Raw genomic sequence first — 14,343 nt, forward strand, 5'->3', positions numbered from 1 at the left:
GTAACCATATTGCCAGGAACATAAATTTAGAAAACATTCCACAGAGTCAGAAGAAATGTTAAAAGGCTGATGGTTCTTAGGATAAAATTGCTGCTTCAGAATAAGGTTCTGCCAACTTTTCTTTTAGGAGTCTGTGGCATCTGAGAACACTGAGCAGGTGACTGTTACTGGGCCCCAGTAAAGAAAGAGAGCATAACAGAGGAGCAAAAGAAGGAGCGTGAAAATATTTGACATTGTGGTTCCATTCCAAGCTACCTTTCTGCAGATTATTGTCTTTCTCTCTCATTTGTAACACAGGGACATGAACAGTTCACCCCTTTCGCTAACCAAAAGGGCTGGCAATCAGCCTCTAAAAATAGGGTTTTTTAAGTTTAACAGCAGAAAACATTCAGACCCTGCTGGTGTCACTGATATAACCCTACTAGCCAGAAAATCCACCCTACTATAGTTAACCCTGAAGACCCACTCTCACATGTATTCACAGGTACAAAAAGTTTCATTGCAGCATCTGCATAGGGGAAAAACTGTAAACAGCTGAATGTTTTACCAATAGGGCAATAAGAAAGATACTTTAATCTACAAATATATATCTTAAAAATGGGGAGTCAAAAGTCAAATTGTAGAAAAATGCACAAAGTATACCATTTATAAAATGATATAATCATGCAAAACAATGCTATATATTATTTATGGATGCAAACATATGAACTAAAAGTATAAAACATACATAGAAATGATAAGCATCAAGTTCAGGATAGAAGTCACCTGGGGAATGTATCAGGGAAGGCAGAGTGGAGCCTCAACTCTGTTTTTATTTTTCAAAGCTTTATTTAGGTATAACTAACACAATAAACTACACATATTAAGTGTACAATTTGACACATTTTGACCTATGTATACATGTATGAAACATAGCCACAATCAAGGTAGTAAACATATCCATCACCCCCAAGTTTCCTTCTGCCCATTGGTAATCCTCCTCTATGGCACTCATTGGTCTCAAGCAATCGCTGGTTGACTGTTGCCATAGATTACTTTGCATTTTCTAGAATTTTATATAAATAGAATCATTCAATATGTATTCTTTGTGTCTGACTTCTTCCATGCAGCATAATTATCTTGTGTTTTATCCATGTCATGGTGCCTATCAATCACTCATTCCTTTTTATGGCTTAGTAGTTTTCCATTGTATGGATATGCAAAACTCTCCATATATATACATATGTGTATATGTATATATTTTTAATAGAATTTTTAGAGCAACTTTAGGTTCACAGCAAACTTGAGTGGAAGGTACAGAGATTTCTCATATACCTCCTGCCCCACATGTGTATAACCTCTCCTATTACCAATATCCCCCAACAGAATAGCATATTTTTTATAATTGCTGAACCTAAAGTGACAGATCATTATCCCCCAAAGTCCATAGTTTACTTTAGAGTTCACTCTTGCAGTTGTATATTCTATGGGTTTGGACAAATGTATACTGCAATTACATGTATGTGCCATTAAACTATCATACAGAACAGTTTCACTGCCTTAAAAATCCTCTGGCTCCACCTATACATCCCTCCCTCCCCCAATCCATGGCAACCACTGATCTTTTTACTATCTCCATAATTTTGCCTTTTCCACAATGTCATATTGGAATCCTACAGTATATAGCCTTTGCAGATTGGCTCCTTTCACTTAGTAAAATATATTGAAGTTTCCTCTGTCTTTCCCTAGCTTGATAGCTCAGTTCTTTTTAGTGCTTAATATTTCATTGTCTGGATTACCACAGCTTATTTATTCATTCACTTACTGAAAATGACTTCTTGGTTGCTTTTAAGATTTTGCAATTATGAGATAAAGCTGCTATAAATATCCATGTGCAGGTTTTTGTGTGGACATAACTTTTCAAGTCCTTTAGAGCATGACTACTGGATCGTTTAATAAGAGTATATTTAGCAGGACACCTGGGTGGCTCAGTTGGTTAAGCATCTGCCTTCGGCTCAGGTCATGATCCCAGGGTCCTGGGATCGAGTCCTGCATCGGGCTCCTTACTCAGCAGGGGGCCTGCTTCTTCCTTTGTCTCCTGCTCCCCCTGGTTGTGCTTTCTCTCTCTCTCTGACAAATAAATTAATAAAATCTTAAAAAAAAAAGAGTATGTTTAGTTTTCTAAGAAACTGCCAAACCATCTTCCAAGGTGGCTGTACCATTTAGCATTCCGATGAATGAGAGTTCCTATTGCTCCACATCCTCATCTACATATGTGTTATCGGTGTTCTGGATTTTGGCCATTCTGATAGGTGTGTAGTGGTAGCTCATTGTTGTGTTGTTTGAATTTTCATTTCCCTAATAACTTATAATGTTGAGTATCTTTTCATATGCTCATTTGCTACCTGTAGATATTTTTTGGTGCAGTGTATTAAACTCTGTGTTGGCTTATTTATTTATTTATAAAAATGTGGAGAGAGGGGCAGAGGGAGAGAGAATCTTAAACAGGTTCCATGTCCACTGTAGAGCTCAACACAGGGCTTGATCTTACAACCCTGAGAACATGAGCCAAGCCAAAATCAAGAGTAGGTCACTTAGCCAACTGAGCCACCCAGGCGCTCCTGGCCCATTTTTAAATCAGGTGGTATTCTTATTGTTGAGCTTTAAGGGTTCTTTATATATTTTGTTTCTTTATCAGATGTCTTGAATCCACACACTAATCAGGTTTTTGTCCCCACTACACCACTAGTCAAGATCACCAATAATTAATTCTCACTCTTCTTTTTCCTTGACCTATCAGCAGCATTTGACATTGATAAAGCCGGCAGTTAGTTAGACTTGAGCTGGAGGCAAAGGTTGTGATAAATAGGTGTCACATTAGAAGCCTGAGGGCACAACATTCTAACTTTGTGGCTTTTTTAAAAAAAGATTTATTTATTTATTTGAGAGAGAGAGAATGAGAGATAGATAGCACGAGAGGAAAGAGGGTCAGAGGGAGAAGCAGACTCCCTGCTGAGCAGGGAGCCCAATGTGGGACTCGATCCCGGGACTCCAGGATCATGACCTGAGCCGAAGGCAGTCGCTCAACCGACTGAGCCACCCAGGTGCCCCTAACTTTGTGGCTTTTAACCTCGTGGTCTTACTGCTTCCAAAACCCAGGGGCTGACAGAGCAACAGCCTCAGATGCAGAACATGCGCTCTCCTCTTCAACCTCTGCCCCAGGGTGACCCCCTAGGTTCATTATATTCACATTGTGGTTTTGAGCCCCCGTGGGACAAGATGGTCATGACAGTTGCAGCAAGAACCTTGTAGGGCCCAAAACTCCCTCTCCTAACCAGGAGGAGGAGTCCCTTAGATGACTGGAAACAACCTCAGTCGGAGACCTCCTTACCGTGACCCATAAACTTTGCAAACATAAAAAGACACCCCTAACTCCGGTACAGTTCCCATCTCTGGGCCTGCCCACTCTCCCATCTTAAACTTAATAAACTGCTTTGTGCTTGCTACTTTCTTTCTGGCTGCCTTTATTCGAGTGGGGAGTCTCGTGTAAGTCTTTTGTGGGGAATCCAAGAACTGAGACCTCCATTCACACCTCCATTCTCCCACCAGTAACAACATAGCTGGTCTCCTCCTCCTCTTTAAAGGGTGGTCCAGGAGGCTTCCACAGCACCTCACTCTCTTGGGTGTCCCTCCTCTGTCCCTGACCACACCTGCTTGGGGTACTTTGCTGCTTTTTCCTTATCTAGGCCTCTAAAGTTGTGTGTCCTGGGGCTCAATACAATCTGTTTTCTTTTTTTTAAGATTCTATTTATTTATTTGAGAGAAAGAGAGAATGAGAGATAGCACGAGAGGGAAGAGGGTCAGAGCGAGAAGCAGACTCCCCGGTGAGCAGGGAGCCCGATGCGGGACTCGATCCGAGGACTCCAGGATCATGACCTGAGCCGAAGGCAGTCGTTTAACCAACTGAGCCACCCAGGCCCCCTACAATCTGTTTTCCATCCGTACTCTTTCATTGGTGATTTATTTCATGGCTTTAAAAGCCATCTATAACCATCAGAGGCAGAGTTACACAGACCCCTCCTCCCTACACCCTCTGCCCCTGCCCACCCTGCCCTCATTTTGCCTCAGTATCTAGCAGGCCAGGTTCCCTGGACTATTTCCTGCCTTTTTCTCCCCACCAGGCTGCCAGTTCTGTGTCCCCTTTTGACCACAGCGCCTCTCCTTCCAGCGGCTCTCCCTACCCAGCTCTTGTTAGGACCTCTTGGGCCCCAGCCACGCCCTAGCCCCTGGGCACCCAGGCCACTCCACATACAGCAGGGTGGGTCAGGTAACTCCTGAGCGGGTCTGCATTGGTGAGGGGATGCTGCGTGGGGTGTGGGCGGCAGCAGGGGCGTGACTGTGGAGGTGCGCGGGTACATCTTGCGAGGTACACGTGGGCGGTGCAGCCGTATGCGGGGAGAGGTAGGCCACCTGGCTTGGCCAATGAACCTGCTGGTAAAAAGGAAAAAAAAAAAAAAAGCCACGAGGCCGGTTAAAACCTTTAAAACCGTTAGAACCCTTAGAGCCGTTAGTCTTGAGCCGCAGAGGGGGCGGGCCCAGGGGCGGGGCTTAACCCTCATTGGCGAGATCGGGCCAGGGCGCGGGATCACGCATGCTCAGGCAACCTCTGCGGGACTGTCCTCGAGGCGAGATCAGAGACGCCCCAGGTGGGGCGCGCGCCGGCCCTCAGGGGTTGAGGCGGGGTGGGGGGTGGGGAGCCCTATGGGGCCTTACGGATAGGTTCGGGGTTTCCGGGGACCTTGAGGAATTTCTTAGGACGCTGGCTTGTCCACGCGATCCTTGTCCTGGAGTTCCTAGCCATTCATTCTTTCTCTGTGACGAAAGACCACTCTGGGTCTTCAAAGGAGACTTCACCTTCTGTGCTTATCCTTGGAGAGCTGTTTACGTCAGTTTCGCGGGGTTCCACAGCCTCTCACCCCGAGCAGGGGATTAGGAGACGCAAGGAAGAGAATTGGCTCGCAAAGTCAGGGTGAACAGGAATCCAGGGAAACCGACTGCGATTTACCTTTTATTATTATGCAGTATCCCTTGGAAGCCTCTGGAAAGGGCATTGAAATGATTTAGTCTAGGAGTCCAGAACGTGTCTCCTGGTTGAAAAGAGATGAAGATGAGGGGATGGCTGCATGAGGTTGAGGAGGGCCTCCTGAAGGCCCGTGGGGCCACAAAGTCTGAGGGACCAAACTTTTTTTCTGCGACCGAGTGGAGGAGCCAGAGGGGCACGTGGGGGACCTCACACTGTGTCTTCAGGATTCTGTGTGGAAGACGGGATCAGATGGGGGTGAGGGGTGCTCTATGAGACCCGTAGGGTGTTCTCTTCAGCCCACTTGTTCCTCCCCTACCTACCTACCACCTTGCCAGGGCCCTTCCTATGGAGACAGTCGCATTTCTTGCATGCACTTAAACCTTTCCTCTGGCTTTCTTTTTTTAGATTTATTTATTGGGGGGGGGGGGAGGGCAGAGGGAGGAAATCCCCAGACTCCCCACTGAGCACGGAGACCGCGGGACTCTATCCCAGGACCCATGAGATCACCACCCAAGCCGAAACCAAGAGTCCCACGCTCAACGACTGAGCCACCCAGGCGCCCCTAAACCTTTCCTCTGCTTTTATGCTTCTTCTAATAAGACTGGGGGATGGGGGGGCGGGAAGAACCCTGCCCTTGAAAGTTTGTAATGTGTGCATTTCAGTTTTCATTTACCTAGTGTCCTAGCTAAGAATGACTACCTCTTCATTACTAGTGTACTAGCATCTACAAGGACAGGTTTAGGCAGATGGGATTTTTGCCCTCTGGGAATTTAAAAGACTATATAGGTAGCATGGTGATGCGTAAGTGCACAGAGAACGGATAAACCTGAGGCTGAGCACATCAAGCCCCATGTGGTCCTTAGACATAGTCAAGGGTGCAGCCGTGGAATTTTTTCAACCACATTTATGAAATCTCTCAAGAGTAAGTTAGGTTTGGAACCCCCAATGTAGTCATTCTAAACCCAAGCCATATACTGCATAAATTATTCTCCTCTCTCAGCATAAACAGAAACGGAAGGTGATAGAGGATGTATCATCTAGATGTAGTAATAATGGTCTTAAATAATGGTCTTGTAGTAATGTGTATAAAATTGTCTAGATTCTAAATCTAGACTCTAGAAGGAGGAATTTTCACAAGTGTGTATGGAAGAAAAACCAGATTATTAAAGAAATAAGTAAACATAAGAGTCAGGAATCCTATATTTACTTCAATTCTTCCCCTTTATTAAAATATGTAATAAGTCTCTGGTGATCTAGGGATTTGAAATGTAATAACTGAAAACAAATCATATATATTTTTCAATTTTGGATACTTGTAAAGTTTTGCTCTCTTGTCCTAATTTAGTTCTCATTTTTAAAAAGATTTATTTATTTATTTGAGAGAGAGAGAACAAGCAGAAGGGGAGTAGCAGAGGGAGAAGGAGAAGCAGACTTCCTGCTGAGCAGGGGGCCGTAAGCAGGGCTGGATCCCAGGACTCCGAGATCATGACCTGAGCTGAAGGCAAGATGCTTAACTGACGGAACCATCTAGGTGCCCCTAGTTCTCATTTTTTAAAAAAACTCATTTAACAGTAAGTATTTTCTATTATGTGCCAGGCACAATTTCTAGATTTTGAGGATATAGTGGGGAACAGAACACACAAAAATTCCTATCCTCAAAGAGCTTAACTCTACATTGTAGTAGGCTTGAGTGTGCATGCTGAAATAAAAACAAGATAAATTAATAAAATATTTAATGTATTAGAATAATGGTATGCTGTGGAGAAAAAGCAAGGGAGAAACAGTAAATAACAAGGCGTTAAAATTTTGAATAATTTGAGAGAACCCCTGGAGGTGGTGGAGGTAGTTTGGCCTATTATGCTGATATCTGAGGGAAGAGTGAACCAAGTGGAGGAAACAGTGTGGGAAAGGGACTTGAAATTGGTTGTGTGCCCAACAAGGGAGAACAATAGTGAGGAGCCCCGTAAGAGGTGTGGAATGGAGTGTAGATGGGAAAGAAGCAAGGCTAAGGGGAGATTGGAGACACCAAAGATAATCATGGGAACTCTGGTTTGTATCTGAGTAGGGTAGAAGAGGTGGAGAGTTTGATCAAAGGGGTAATATGATCGGACTTAAGATTTGAACTCTGCTTCATAAAGAAGAGTCTATAAAGTTGGGACAAGGGTGAAGTCAGGGAGACCAGTTTGGAGGCCATTCCAGTAATCCAAGCTGGTGGCAGTAGAGTAGTGTTGTCAGATTTAGCAAATAAAAATACAGGACACCCAGTTAAATTTGAATTTCAGGTAAACAATATATATATATATATATATATTTTAGTACAAGTGTGTCCCATGCAATATTTGGGAAATTCTAATTTAACTGGGCATTCTATATTTTATCTGGTAAACTTATAGTGGAGGGAATGAGAAGTGGACAGATTCTGGATATGTTTTGAAAGAATTAACCATAGTATTTGCTGACAGATTGGATGTGAGAAGAGAGTCAAAGAGGACTCTTAGATTTTGGCCCAAGCAACTAGAAAGATGGAGTTGCCATTAACTGGAATAGGAAGACTATAGGTGGAGAATGGGGGAAAGATGATGATCTTGGTTTTGGACATGTTGAGTTTTTTTTTTTTTAAGATTTTATTTATTTATTCATGAGAGACAGAGGAGGAGAGAGAGAGAGAGAGAAGCAGAGGGAGAAGCAGGCTCCCAAGGAGCAGGGAGCCCGATGTGGGACTCGATCCCAGGACCCTGGGATCATGACCTGAGCCGAAGGCAGACGCTTAACCGTCTGAGCCACCCAGGCGCCCTGGGCATGTTGAGTTTGAGGTGTATATTAGTCACCCAAGTAGAGCTGTTAGGTCAGCAATTGAATATAGGAGTATGAAATTCAGGAGAAGGGTCTAGGCTAGAGGTAACATCTTTGGGAATTGTCAGCTAATACAAGGTATTCACTTATGAACTTTTTCTTGTGGAAAATTTCAAACATGTAAAAGTAGAAATCACTGGATGAATGAACTCCAATGTACCTACCTGTCACCTAGCTTTACCAAATAACCTAGGGGCAGTCTGTACCCCTCTCCAGGTCCCCCAATCTATCTACATTGTTTGAAAGCAAAGCACAAACATTAGATTATTTTAAATATTTACTTATTTGAGAGAGAGAGAGAGAGCACTAGCAGGAGAGCAGAGGGAGAAGAAGAGAGAATCTCAAGCAGACTCCATGCTGAGTGCAGAGCCTGACTGGAGGCTTGATCTCACGACCCATGAGATCATGACCTGTGCTGAAACCCAGAGTAGGATGCTTAACCAACTGAGCCACACAGGCGCCCCTTGCCTTTTATGCTTTAAAAGAATATAGTCATTTAAACTATAGAATTAACCACTCTGGATTTTGCTGATTACATTCCTCTGGTTCCATTTAACCCCTGTATTTTCTGTAAACTGGTCCTTAGATCTAGAAGCTTAACCAGATTAAGTCTTAATATTTTTGGCAAGTATACTTACTTGGTAATGCTTGGCACCTCCTGTTGAACTGCAACAAGGGGTGGTGTCTTTCTTTGTGATGGAAGATCAGTTGAGAGGTTTAGGTGTTTTCAGCCTCATCTATTCATTATAAAGTTCCCTATCAGCCTTTCACCTCACGGTTTTAATAGCCATTGATGATCATTGCCTAGATTCATTATTTTCAGGTGATAAGCTAATTCTACCATTCATTCCGTGTTTATTAGCTGGAATACTTCTATAAAGATAGAAGAACTTTCTTACCATCTATATGTTGGTTACCTCGAGGTACATCTATTCTAGAAAGGTAAGATAAATGATTGATTCTTTTGTCTCTCCTACCAATTTTCAGAATAACTTGGTTGCCTATCCTCCAAAGTGACTGATGAGGGTTTTAAAAAATATAATTATAAATTTAACAGAGGAAACCCCTTTAAGTTAGCTCTTCAGTCGTCTTTAGTCCTGGTAATCTGATAACTTCCTTGTTCTCTGGGACAAGATGTCCCAGACTCATCTTGCACATTTCCTGCCCCCAGACCTGGTTCCTTTTAGTGGTGATGGTATTTCAAGACCAAAAGCTGGGTGTGAATTATTGGCTCATATGTCTTGACCATTTTCTATAAGACTTTTATATGAAACAAAATGTTCTATTTCTTTAAAGATTTTATTTATTCAGTTGAGAAAGAGAGGGAGCATGAGTGGGGGTTGGGCAGGGAAGAGGCAGAGCGAGAAGGAGGAGCAGACTCCCCCCTGATCACGGAGCCAGAGGCAGGGCTCATCCCAGGACCCAGAGATCATGGCCTGAACTGAAGGTAAACGCTTAACCATCTGAGGTACCCCACAAAATGTTCTTTCTAAAAATTTTATGTAGTCAGGGCGTTGGGTGGCTCAGTCAGTTAAGCATCTGGCTATTGATTTCAGCTCAGGTCATGATCTCTCGGACCTGGTATCAAGCCCCACGTCTGGCTCTGTGCTCAGGGCAGAGTTGCTTCAGATCCTTTCTCCCTCTCCCTCCCACTCACTCTCTCTCAAATAAATAAATCTTTTTAAAAAATTTATCTAGTCAAATTTATCAGTGTTTTATTACTTCTGGATTTTGAATCAAAGTTTTCCCCACATCCAGGCTATAGAGGAATTTATCAGCTTCTCCCCCAGTTCTTTTATGGTTTAATTTTTGTATGATCTCTGATCCACTTGGATATTTTGTAGTGTATGATGAAAGGACTAGATTCAGTCTTAATCTTTTTCCATATAGCTATTCTGTTATCCCAACTCTACTTTTTTTTAAAAAAGATTTTATTTAATTATGTGAGAGAGAGCTAGAGGAGAAGAAGAGGGAGAGTGACAAGCATACTCCTTGCTGAACGCAGAGCCCTACTCAGGGCTTGATACCAGGACCCTGAGATTATGATCTGAGCCGAAACCAAGGGTCAGACAGTTAACTGACTGTGCCACCCAGGCATCCCTCAACTCTACTTTTTAAAAAATTTTATTATTATTATTTTTCAAAGATTTTATTTATTTACATGACAGAGAGAGACACAGTGAGAGAGGGAACACAAGCAGGGGGAGTGGGAGAGGGAGAAGCAGGCTTCCCGCGGAGCAGGGAGCCCGATGCGGGACTCGATACCAGGACCTTGGGACCATGACCTGAGCCGAAGGCAGACACTTAACGACTGAGCCACCCAGGCGCCCCTCTACTTTTTTTTTTTTTTAAGATTTTATTTATTTGAGAGAGAGAGACAGAGCACAAGCTGAGGGAGCGGCAGGCAGAGGGAGAGGGAGAAGCAGACTCCCCATTGAGCAGGGAGCCTGAAGTGGGACTCTATCCCAGGACCCTGAGATCCTGACCTGAGCCAAAAACAGATGCTTAACCGACTGACCCACCCAGGCACCCCTCAACTCTACTTAATAAAATGTCTTTCTCGAGGCGCCTGGGTGGCTCATTCATTAAGCATCTGTCTTCAGCTCAGGTCATAATCCCAGGGTCCTGGGATCAAGCCCTGCCTCAGGCTCCTTGCTCAGTGGGGAGCCTGCTTCTCCCACTCCCACTCCCCCTGCTTTTGTTCCCTCTCTCGCTGTGTCTCTCTCTGTCAAATAATAAAATATTTAAAAATAAATAAATGAAATAAAATGTCTTTCTCTCCTCTATATTTGAGATGCTACCTTTATCATATATTCATATACATTTCCACTTTCAATTAGATATATTATTATAATCTATTCTACTGGCTTGTCTATCTAAACATGTACCAATATAATGCTGTAAAATTGTAGAAGCTTTATAATATGTTTTTAATACCTGGGAGGGCTGGCTTCCCCCCACCCCCCATTCTACTGTCACATACCTTGACTATGTGAATAATGCTGCAGTCAACATGGAGTACCGATATCTCTTTGACATCCTGTTTTCATTTCCTTTGGATATATACCCAGAAGTAGGATTGATTATATATGGTAGTTCTATTTTTAATTTCTTGAGTAAACTCCATACTATTTTTTATAGTGGCTGCACCAATTTACATTACCACCAACAATACACAGTTTCCCTCTTTTCCATATCTTCACCAATATTCATCTCTTGTTATTTTGATGATGGCCATCCTGACAAGTGTGAGACAACATCTCAGTGTGGTTTTGATTTGCATTTCCCTGATGAATAGTGATGTTGAGCACCTTTTCATGTACCTTAGGCCATTTGTGTATCTGCTTTGGAAAAATGTCTATTCAGTTCCTCTGCCCATTTATTAATTGGTTTGAGTTTTCTTCTATGAGTTGTACAAGTCCTTTATATATTTCAGATATTAACCCTTTATCAGATATATGGTTTGCAAATGTTTTCTCCCATTCCACAGGTTGCCTTTTCATTTTGTTGATGGTTTCCTTTCCTGTGTATAAACTTTTCAGTTTGATGTGGTCTTACTTGTTTATTTTTGCTTTTGTTGCTTTTGTTTTTTGTGTCAAGTCCAAAAAATCATTGCCAAGACTGATGTCAAGGAGCTTACCCCCTATGTTTTCCTATAGGAATTTAACTGTTTCAAGTCTTAAACTTAAATTTTTAATCTATTTTGAATTGATTTTGTATGTAATGTAAGACAAGGGTCCGGTTTCATTCTTTCGTATGTGGCTGTCCAGTTTTCCCAGCACTATCAAAGAGACTATCCTTTCCCTATTGTATATTCTTGGCTCCTTTGTCATAAATTAATCAACCATATATGCATGGGTTAATTTCTGGGCTCTCTTTTCTATTCCATTGATATATGTGTCGAGTTGTTTGTTTTATTATTGAGTTGTTTTTTTTAAGATTTTATCTGTTTACTTGACAGAGAGAGATAGTGAGAGCAGGAACACAAGCAGGGGGAGTGGGAAAGAGAGAAGCAGGCTTCCCGTGGAGCAGGGAGCCCGATGCAGGGCTCGATTCCAGGACCCTGGGATCATGACCTGAGCCGAAGGCAGACGCTTAATGACTGAGCCACCTGGGCGCCCCTATTATTGAGTTTTAAGAGTTCTTTGTATATTTGGGACACCTGGCTGACTTGGTCAGTGGAGCATGTGACTCCTAATCTCAGGGTCATGAGTTTGAGCCCCATGTTGGGTGTAGAGATTACTTAAAAAAATAAGTAATTTTTTAAAGTGTTCTTTGTATATTTTGGATACCTTTTTCAGACGTCTTTTGCAAATATTTTCTCCCAGTATGTGGCTTGTCTTTTCACTTTCTTGACCATGTTTTTCACAGAGCAGAAGTTTTTAATTTTAGGGAAGTCCAGCTTATTAATTCTTTCATGCATGGATCATGTCTTTGGTATTGTATTTACAAGTCTTTGGCAAATGTGGGGGTCATCTAGATTTTCTCCTATTTTATTTTCTAAGAGTTTTTTTTTTATAGCTTTGCATTTTACATTTAGGTCTATGATCCGTTTTGAGTTAATTTTTTATGAAAGGTATAAGGGCTGTATCTAAATTTTCTTTGCATGTGGATATCCAGATGTTTCAGCACAATTTGTTTCAAAGACTATGTTTTCTTCATTTTATTGACTTTGCTCCCTTGTCAAAGATCACTTGACTGTAGTTGAGTGAGTCTATTTCTGGGCACTCCATTCCATCCCATTGATCTATTAGTCTTTTCCTTTGCCAATACCACACGATTTTGATTAGTGTAGCTTTACAGTAAATCTTGAAGTTGGGTAGTGTCAGTCCTCCGACTTTGTTCTTCTCCTTCAATATTGTGTTGTCTATTCTGGATCTTTTGCCTCTCCATATAAACTTTAGAATCAGTTTGTCAATATCCACAAAATAACTTGCTCAAGCTTTTATTGAGATTGCATTGAATATAGAGATCAAGTTGGAAAGAACTGACATTTTGACAATATTGAGTCTTCTTATCCATGAACATGAATATCTCTCCACTTATTTAGTTCTTTTTTGATATCTTTCATCATAATTTTATGTTTTTCTTCATATAGATCTTATACATATTTTGTTAGATTTATACTTAAGTATTTTAGGGGTACTAGTATAAATGGTACTGTGTTTTTAATTTCAAATTCCATTTGTTCATTGCTGATATATAGGAAAGTGATTAACTTTTGTGTATTAATCTTTATCTTGCAACACTGGTGTAATTACTTTTTTGTTCCAGGCGTTTGTTTGTCACTTCTTTTGGATTTTCTCCATAGAAACTTATGTGGTCTTGAACAAAGACAGTTTTATTTCTTCTTTTCCGATCTGTATACATTTTATTTCCTTTTATTGTTTTATTTCATTAGTTAGAACTTCTAGTACAATGTTGTATTGAGAGAAGAGGAGGAATCCTTGCCCTGTTCCTGATCTGAAGAGGGAAAACTTTTAGTTTCTCATCATTAAGTATGATGTTAGCTTTGGAATTTTGTGTAGATATTTTCTATCAAGTTGAGGAAGTTCCCCTCTATTTCCTACTTTGCTGAGAGTTTTTCTTATTAATGGGTGTTGAATTTTGTCAAGTGCCTTTTTAAAAAGTTAATTAATTTTTTTTTAGTAAGCTCCACGCCCAGCATGGAGCCCAACACAGAGCTTAAACTCACGACCTTGAGATCAAGACCTGAGCTGAGATCAAGAGTCACACACTCAACCAACTGAGTGACCCAGGCACCCCAAATGCTTTTTAAATATCATTAATATGATCATATGATTTTTCTTCTCTAGTCTGTTGATGTAATGGTTTACATTATTTGATTTTCATATGTTGAAATAGCTTTGCATGTCTTGAATAAATATCACTCGGTTGTGTATAATTCTTTTTATATATTGTTACATTCAATTTGCTAATATTTTGTTGAGGATTTTGCACCTATGTCATGAGAGATCTTGGTCTGTGGTTTTCTTTTCTTACAATGTCTTTGTTTGGTTTTTGTATTAGGATGAGATTTTAGAGAATTGGCATAATTTCTTCCTTAAATGTTTGGTAGAATTCACTTGCGAACCTGCGCAGACAATATAGCCAGTTTTTAAAATGAATTTTCTTCAGTTTTCATCTCAATGAGGTATTTTATTAATTTCTTTGTATCATGAGATAGTAATATTACACTGAACTTCTTTGAAGGTATTCTACACAGTCTAAACTGTGTTCAGGAGTGCTGAGACAAAATAATTAACTCTGGTATTTAGTCCCAACCTTGCAGCAACTTTATTCTTCTCAGCTAGGTGAGTGTGAGAGACTTGGTGTGTTACATATGAGAGTCCTTTGAACTGAGAGTAGGTGAATGTCCAAGTCTCCAGGAGACCATAGATAAATAAAATCTTAAAAAAGAAAAAACC

General features: G+C 41.2%; 1 protein-coding gene across 3 annotated transcripts in view; it reads left to right on the top strand.

Moving 5' to 3' along the window:
* The first annotated feature begins 4,665 nt into the window (after nucleotides 1–4,665).
* Nucleotides 4,666–14,343, top strand: part of IHO1 (interactor of HORMAD1 1) — a 42,553-nt gene continuing 32,875 nt past the window's right edge. Inside the window, exons 1-2 of one of the 3 annotated variants that reach the window (XM_027585175.2) lie at nucleotides 4,666–4,685; nucleotides 8,778–8,857. The gene's annotated coding sequence lies outside the window, so the exon portion shown is untranslated. Of the gene's footprint in view, nucleotides 4,686–6,589; nucleotides 6,634–8,777; nucleotides 8,858–9,307; nucleotides 9,363–14,343 lie in introns of those variants that run through there. The other 2 variants (XM_027585174.2, XM_027585176.2) reach the window with 2 other exon arrangements.

This window comes from Zalophus californianus, chromosome 1 (assembly GCF_009762305.2).
Source record: "Zalophus californianus isolate mZalCal1 chromosome 1, mZalCal1.pri.v2, whole genome shotgun sequence".
Lineage (NCBI taxonomy): Eukaryota > Metazoa > Chordata > Mammalia > Carnivora > Otariidae > Zalophus > Zalophus californianus.